Source organism: Ictidomys tridecemlineatus, chromosome 1, assembly GCF_052094955.1.
Source record: "Ictidomys tridecemlineatus isolate mIctTri1 chromosome 1, mIctTri1.hap1, whole genome shotgun sequence".
NCBI classification, from domain to species: domain Eukaryota; kingdom Metazoa; phylum Chordata; class Mammalia; order Rodentia; family Sciuridae; genus Ictidomys; species Ictidomys tridecemlineatus.
Genome location: NC_135477.1, coordinates 240,713,572 through 240,722,294, shown reverse-complemented (window position 1 = coordinate 240,722,294; position 8,723 = coordinate 240,713,572). Strand labels below are relative to the sequence as shown.

Here is an 8,723-nt window from a genome sequence, read left to right as displayed (position 1 = left end):
TGAATTGTGGTAAGGAACAGGATGTTGACTCAATCCTGAAGTGTCTTTCCACAGATTGCTTTTTGGTTGTGAGAGGGAAAAAAAGGTAACTATACTGAAGAAACCAGACAACTTCCGGATCCGGATCTGGATTCTGTTGACCAATGAGAGGCAGACTGACATGATGGCCTCCAGATGAGATGTCTTGAGAAGAACGTAACGTTGCTCTTCTCTCATGGGAACCCCAATTCTGAATCAAGGCATGAAAAAGACAACGGGCAAGAAAAACTAAAGAACATTCTAACACAAAATAACTGTATTCTTTAAGCACATCAACATCATGAAAGAGAAATGCTGAAGAATTGTTCCTGATTAAAGAAACTTGACAACTTAATGTGTGTGATCCCTGGCTGAGGCTTGTACTAAGGGTACAAAAAAGGGCAAGATCTTTACAACTTCTAATGGCTCCTAAAAATAAATAATACAGATGGTGAGAAGGAGAGAAATGATTCATCTAAATAAAGCCTATAGGGGAGTTCTGTTAGTTCTGCAAGCTTTCTTTATATTGGAAATTATTAAAAAAAAAACCAAAACGTCTAAAAAGGCACATAGCGGTTGTTGTGACATGGTATGAATTATTTTATTCTTAAATATATGAGTGCTTGTGCACTTAATTGAGATACCTCTGTGGAAATACTTTATTCAGTGTGGGGGAGAACAAAAGAGATAACTTTGGGAGAGTTCTGAAGATGTCTGTCCGCTTCTGTTCTTGAGAGGCAATAGATGATGGTGATGGAGTTCCAAAACGGAAGGCTGGCTGTAGGGGCCTCCTTGCTTATGGCACCTCACCATGCTCTGTTTTCTTTCTTCCAGAAGAAATACTCAGCACAGTGGAGAGATACCCTGCCCTCCGACCACCAGGGGACTAGTCCGGATTGATTCTTTACCTCCTTTGTTTCAGCCATTAAACCCCATTATCCCTATGGTTTCCTCTATTTTATCTTTCTAAATTTTAATTCCATATCATTGATTTTTGTGTAGAGGTTCCATTTTTAGTATAATCTTTTCTTCAACCGCAAACCCCCAATTCCTTTAATTTTGAAGCAAGACAACTTGAAAGATGCCTGTCAATAAACCAACCAACTATCACTGTAAAGAACTTAGGAGGAGCAAAGGGGGGATGTCATACTCCCAGAGGTTGTGGTTAAGGATGGGAGCACACCTCAGAATGGTAGGCGTATCCTTGATGGGCTAGCTGTCATGATTGAACTAACAAGGTAGGTGGATTAGAGCTCAGTATGTGGGACCCATCCCTCAAGGGTTTATTTATATATTTATATTTAGAAAGGCCACTGGTCTGGCCTTTGTAAAAGTCAAGTCTTAGAAGCTTTGCTCCCTTCTCCCCTATTAAAAAGGCAAATAAATAAAAATAAAACTGGTAGACCAAATTAAAATTTGGATAGAGCTACAACTTAAGGGTTCAAGGATAGGAGGTATCAGGAAAGACAACGAGGCAGATTTATCTAAGAGGCGGCTAATGGGATAAAGGAGTTAATGGTGTTTCCATTGTTCATGATATTCTCCTCAAAGTGGGCATCTTCAGTGAGAGATCAGGGATAATTCGACTTGAAACTTGCACATTTGTGTTACAAGGCTTCCTTTCTTTAATTTTAAAGGGTTCTGTGTATAATCAAGTATTAATTTCGCCCTTCCAAGAGACTAAAAATAGTAGGGATACCAAAAAAGGCAAACATTTCTCAGGGCCATCTTCATTAAGACACTCATTGGGAGAGTGAAATTGCTTTCCAGTTGCTCATCTCAAATTCTGGGCCTTAGCTAACCTCAGCTTCTGAGGCTGAATTTCTTGCTGGGGGAGTGTTCTGTTTCCTTAGTGGGAGAAGTCACAGAGGAAACCCTTAAAGGCAAAGGTAAAAAGGATGTCCCAGAGTGCGAGCCCTGTCAGCCAGGGAGATGCAGACATGAGCGGCTCTGTTCATCAGTTCATGTTTCCTGTTATGACACGGAGTCTATCTTACAGAAATACTCACAGGCAAGTGTTTGTAGAAGGGGGTTAATGGCAGCGCTGCTGGAATAGTGGAAATTTAGAAAATCAATTAAATATCCAGAACTGATTAAATAAATTGTTTCTTTCTACTGTGAAATACTTTGCAGCCATTAAAAAGAAGGAGGTAGAGGGGCTGGTAGTGTAGCTCAGTGATAGAGCACTTGCCTAGCAAGCATGAGGCCGTGGGTTGAATCTTCAGCACTGCAGAGGGGGAAAAAAAAGGAGGTAGAGGTAAGTGCACTCATATGGAAGATTCCCTGGGTAGAATGGTATAAATAGCATGATCCTTTTATATTAAGAAAGTTGATGATAGCAGGGTGTGGTGGTGCTCACCTATAATCCCAGTGGCTAAGGAGGCTAAAGGCAGGAGGATCATGAATTCAAAGCCAGCCTCAGCAACTTAGCAAGGCCTTAAGCAACTCAGCAAGACCCTGTCTCTAAATAAAATATAAAAACAGGCTGGGGATGTGGCTCAGTGGTTAGGTGTCCCTGGTTCAATCTCCAGTACCTCCAAACAAAAACTATGAGAGCCAGGTGTGGTGGTGCAGGCCTATAATTTAAACTATTCAGGAGGGTGGGACAGGAGGATTACAAATTTGAGACCAGCAATGTAATGAGACCTGTGTTAAAATAAAAAGATCTAGGAATGTAGCTCAGTGCTAGAGCACTCCTAAGTTTGATCTCAGCACTTAAGGAAAAATATCTGTATGAAGGGACGGGAAGGTTGGGCATCAAAGTACAACCCTGGTTACTTTGGGGAAAGGATGCAAAACTAGGAATGAAGATGAAAGATAACTTTTATATTTTACTTTCTAGAATTAATTCTTTTTTGAACCTTTTGTAATAAGAATGTGTTTATATTTCTTGAGTAATTTTTGAAAGATCATTTGGTGCCTTCTATCTATCCAGAAAACAACAAGTTTAGTTCACAAGAACTAAATTCATAATGATATAGTGAATTTGCATGAATAGCTCTTTGGTATCTGAACTTATCCTGTTCCTCCTCAAGAGCTAAGAAACTAAGATGATTTTTTTTGGTAACAATCTCCAAATTCATGTTCAGGACAATTAACTGCTTTGATTTCTTTTCTTCTTACTCTCACAATAAGAAAGTTCTCTCCTTCTCTCTTAAGGCAGATCCACTGTCTCCTTTTCATGACTGCAGCATTAACCTGATTATTATTCTAAGCTGGGCTGCTCCTGGCCCCTGTGTCCACTGGTGACTTAATTCTTCCTCAAGTCTCCAACCTGTAAAATGAGTAAAATGTCAGTTCTAAGTTACTTAATTAGACAAATTATCCAAACTGATCTGCAATTAATAACAGTTCTTAATTACTGACTTGGTTAATTTACCTTAAGAAGAGGGGAGTCTGGGTTGGGGATACAGCTCAGTTGGGAGAGTGCTTGCCTCACATGCATAAGGCCCTGGGTTCAATTCCCACTACCACCACACACACACACACACACACACACACACACACACACACACACCAAAAAAAAAAAAGAAAGAAAGAAGAAATCCTTTAAATTTTACCAGAGTCATGTGCTACATAATGAATAATGACATTTGTTCAACAAACATAGGCTGCATATGGGTGGTCCCATAAGACTGCATTTCATAGTGACCTCATGGCTATCTTCGTTTGCAGGAGTATACTCTATGATGTCCCCATGAAGATGAACTTGCCTAATGACACATTTCTTAGAACTCTTCTTGTCATTAAGTGATGCTTGAATGTACATAGCAGCCCCTGCTGGAGCCAAGCAAACTCCACCCCCCCCACCCCCCCACCTTTCCCCCCCACCTTTCCCCCCCACCTTTCCCCCCCACCTTTCCCCCCCACCTTCACCCCCCACCCCCCCACCTTTCCCCCCTACCCTTCCCCCCCACCCCCCCACCCCCCTGTGCTTCAGTTACCTCTTTCTGATAACAATTTAGTTATCTCTTTCTCAGGCATTGATGGTTCATGTCTGCTCCCATGGCATCAGCTGGAATTCACTTTCAGATTGGCTCACTTACATAGCTCACTTACATAGTTGGTGCTGACTTAATTGGGTGCTCAGCCGGGGTTGTGGGCCTCTCCACAGGGTGCCTGGCTTCCTCACTGTAGACCTAATCTCAAAAGTTACAAGGTCAATTCTACTGCTGGAGGCAGTCTCAAGACCTACTGAGGTTCAAAAGGTGGGGATATAGACTCTATCTTTTAGCTGGGAGTTGGGAGTTGGGTGAGAGTAGTTTAGGGGAGGAGTGGCAAGATTCTAAGAGAGCATATAGGCTATCTATTTGCCACACTCCATTTTTTTTTTTTTTTAGAGAGAGAGAATTTTTTTTTAATATTTATTTTTTAGTTTTCGGCGGACACAACATCTTTGTTTGTATGTGGTGCTGAGGATCGAACCTGGGCCGCATGCGTGCCAGACGAGCGAGCCACCGCCTGAGCCACATCCTCAGCCCTGCCACGCTCCATTTTGAGAAATAGCATAGTCAGTGTTGGTTATGAAATCAGAAGTGAAATATTTAAATATTTTGAACAAAGACGCCTGGCCCTCCATATTCACGTGTTCTGAGTCTGCTCATTCAACCAACCTTAGAGTAAAAATCATTTGAAAAAAATTGCACCTGTACTGGATATACACCAACATTTTTTCCTTGCCACTATTCTCTAGCAAGTGCAATATAACAACTATTTACATATTTACATTGTATTAAGCATGATAATAATCCATAGATAACTATGGGATAATGGGAGGGATGGGTGTAGGATATGTGCAAACACTATGCCATTTTATGTAAGGGACTTTCAGCATCCCAGGACTTTGGTATGAGGACCATTGGAATCCATCTCCTTGGATACTCAGGGATGGTTGTACTTTTTCAGTAACTCAGCAAATGCAAAGAATGAGAAATTTATCTTTTTAGACCTCCCTCAATCAGATCAACTACAGTTTAGTGGTAAATTAATTTTTCAAAACTCAGAAACACCTTCAAATGTAAGTGCAAAATAATAATTAAAAAATAATAATCAAGAAACTCTTCAAAAAACCCAAACCCAATTCAATGTCAAATTAGGTATTATTTATTACCTATTTTGACATTTTGACTTATTGGAATGTCCCTCTTATAAGAGAGGGAAATAGTTAATTATATCCCACTGTTATATTTATTTATTAAATGATGCAAAGCAAAAGTTTACTGGGATTTTGAGTAAAATAAGATATCATTATTATAATCATTATAAAATAACTGTCAACTATTAAGATCACTTGGTTGCACTCCTTATAATTTTGATAGGAGGAAAAAACCCAGTTGAAATGGCATTTTCTATTTTTAGTAAATTAAATTTTGGTAAAACCCCATTGTCAATGATTTAAATGTACTCTATTCAGAAGCTTTATCTAAAAAAAAAGCAAGTTAAAAATTCACTTGAGCCAAGCATGGTGGCGCATTCCTGAAATCCTAATAGCTCTAGAGGCTGAGGCAGGAGGATCCTGAGTTCAAGGTCAGTCTCAGCAATTTAATGAGGCCCTAAAAACTCAACGGGACCCTGTCACTAAAATGATATAAAAAAGTGCTGGAGATGTGGTTCTGTGGGTAAACTCTTCTGGGTTCAATTCCAGGTACCAAAAAAAAAAAATCATTTGGGATGTTTTCTGAAGTTTGTTAGTGAATCAATTTTCATGGTAAGAAAAATAATAGCATAGGAACAAATATGGAAGGAGAACTGTTGTGAATCTCATGAGAATATTGTAAAAATTGCCAACAGGTACCTGAAGACCTTCTGAAACGGGGCCATATAGTTAGGTGAGGCAGAGCATGCCTATAATCCCAGCGACTCAGGAAGCTAAGGCAGGAGAATCTCAAATTCAAGGCTAGCCTCAGCAACTTAGTGAGACCCTCTCTCTCTCTTAAAAAAAAAGGCCTGGGGAATGTGATTTAGTGGTTAAGCACCCCTGGGTTCAATCCTAGGATCAAAATAAATGAATAGATAGGGGATATATAAATGCAAAATAAGAAGATACTTTCATCTTTTACAGTTGGATAGGAGCCAGATATGATGGCACACACCTGTAATCCTAGCCACTCAGGAGTCTGAGTCAGGAGAATTGCAAGTTCAAGGCCAGTCTCAACAACTAACTCTATCTCAAAATGAAAAAACAAAAAAGGACTAGGGATATAGCCTGTCAGGTTGGTGGCGGTGACTTAGGACAAAGCAGCCCATTGGGGAAGAAATGTCAATAAGGCACCAATGGAAACACTTGTCAATCAGTGGGATCTCCTGGCCAATCCTGGATTTCAGACAGTTCCCCTGACCAACTCTTGCGGGACAAGGGACTCTAAAAACACCGTTTCCTGTCTGAAGACCTTCCCTTCCTGCTGTAAGACCTTCCCTTCCTGCATAAAGTTCCAGGTTGGTCAAGCTCCCATGCGGTTTCTCCTCAGATCCTTCTCCTGTCCATTCTGTGGGTCTGAAGGAATTCCACCCTGGAGGGAGTCTTGGGAGGGAGTCTCAAATAAAGTGGTCTTTTAAAATCTGCCTCTTTTAGTCACTGCCCTCCTTGCCTGATCTCACATAGCTCAGTGGTAGAAAGTCCCTGTACCATCTGCTTCCTGATGTGAGCTGCTTCCCTCTGCCACACTCTCCCACCATAATGCTCTATGTCACCTTGTGCCCTGAGGAATGGAGCTATATATATATATAAATATATAAATATATATTCTTTTTTCTTCCCCTTCTTTCATAATGGTAGCATATTGTATAAACCTCTCTGCTCTTTGGATTTTTCTCTCTACAATACATATTAGAGATTGTTCTGTTTTAGCACAGAGAAAACTTCCTCATTCATTTTCATAGTTCATGGGTTTCCATTGTGTGGATGCCCTACAGTTTAACCAGTTTTCTACTCATGATCTCTTTGGGTTATTTCCAATCTTGTACTCCTATAAACAATGCTACAACAATAACCAAGTATAGAAGTCATTTCATACATTGGTATGTAAAGGTAAAATTTCTAAGCTGATTCTAAGCTGCAAAAGCCTGAATTAAAATGTAAAAGACTGGGCATTGTAAAGCTTCTAAATTGCAAAGCCTAAATTAAAATGTAAAAGACTAGGTATTGTTAAGTTTCTCTGCTACACCCAGAACTTGAAATTCCTGAGATAGTTAAAACAATGCCCTACTGGCCATTTAGCCTAGGGCCCTGTGCAGTTCGTCACAGGGCCCGAACCAATCAGTTTGAATGTGTACTCTGCTTAGGAGTGACCAATCACCCCTGCCCAACCTGTTCCCACCAATGAATGTGCTAATCATGTCTCAGAGTTGTTGTTCAATTTTCCCGTGCCTCATGATGATTTGTCCTGATGTATGCAAAGCCCCCCGCCCTCCCCAAAAAGTGTACTTAAGCTCTGCTTGACCTCTGCTCTGGGCTCTGGGCCCTCTCCCTTCCTGAGTGAGCCTTGAGCCTCAGAGTGCTGAATTAGGATCCTCTTCAATAAACTCCCTCCTGCTCATTGCATGAAGCTGGTCTCTTGTGGTCTCTTTCTCCAACGATTCGCCGGACCCTTACATTTGGTGCATTGGCCGGGAACTGCGCATCACCGGACAGGGAGACCCAATGGACAGCTTTAGGGAGTAAGTAAGGCGCCTTTCTCTCTCTCTCTCTCTCTCTCTCTCTCTCTCTCTCTCTCCCCTCTTTCTTCTCCTTTTCTCCTCCTTGTTTTTCTTTCGCAATTGCTTGGGTGCGATTTCTGGCTCAGTGGAGAGTGTAAGTTCCCAGAGAGCGTATGTCTTTTGCGATCGCTCAGGTTCGGTTTCTGGCGGTTTCTAGCTCAATGGCGGGCATAAGCCCCCAGAGGGCGTAAGCTCTCAGAGCCTCGGGTTGGGTTGGCAGTGTATGGCTGTCAGCAGAGAGCGTAAGCTCCCCCTGGCGGTGGTGGACAGGCGTGTCCAGGAGCCACAGGCCACCCCTCCAAAGGATGCTTTGGGGGGGCTGGGGGGATGGAAGTGACCCCCATCAGGTAGAGGGGCGGATGAACCCTCGTCGGTGTATTTTGCTGCCAATCCGTCTGGCTTTGCCGGCTATTCTCTTTCCCTCTGGTTAAGTCGACTGTCTGTCTTTAATTTTTGCTTCTGGACTTGTGTTAAACGTTCACTGTGTGTCCGTGTTTGCGTCACGTTTGTATTGTCTCTCTGCGCTTCAGAGTGGCCCACCCTTGGAGTTGAATGGCCCCCAGGAGAGTCCCTCTATCTCTCTCTAATCTGCAAAGTCAGAGATATTGTCTTTCAGCCGGGGCCGCATGGCCATCCAGATCAACAGCCATGTAATCTCCTCCTGCATGGGTGGGGTCCGCGCAGTCCCCCCGGAGGATTCAACCCGGTGGTATGGGGGATCTGCCCCGTCCCCATTCCTCCTGGCCCCTCCACCCACCTGTCCTCTCCGCCCCTTCGCCATCTCCCCTCCCCAGAGGGGGGGGGTGCTCCGGTGGGCTGAGGGGCGGGCGGGCGGGGTCGGAGGTAAGGTCAGCGGGGAACCGCCCCTCCACCTCCTCTGCCAACAACCAGCTGCCATCGGACACATTTCCACCACAGCGGGGTGGGCAGGGTCAGAGATGGAGTCGGCGGGGGACTGCCCCCTTCCTCCATCCGCCCGGCGAGCGGGGAAGGTAGCTGGGGGCACCCGG

General features: G+C 43.1%; 1 long non-coding RNA gene across 1 annotated transcript; it reads right to left on the bottom strand.

Moving 5' to 3' along the window:
- Positions 1-594: 594 nt before the first annotated feature.
- Positions 595-4,547, bottom strand: LOC144366883 (uncharacterized). Its single transcript, XR_013426042.1, has 2 exons — positions 3,963-4,547; positions 595-3,292 (listed from the first exon to the last, which is right to left on the bottom strand). It is a non-coding gene; the product is annotated as an uncharacterized LOC144366883 (long non-coding RNA).
- Positions 4,548-8,723: the final 4,176 nt, after the last annotated feature.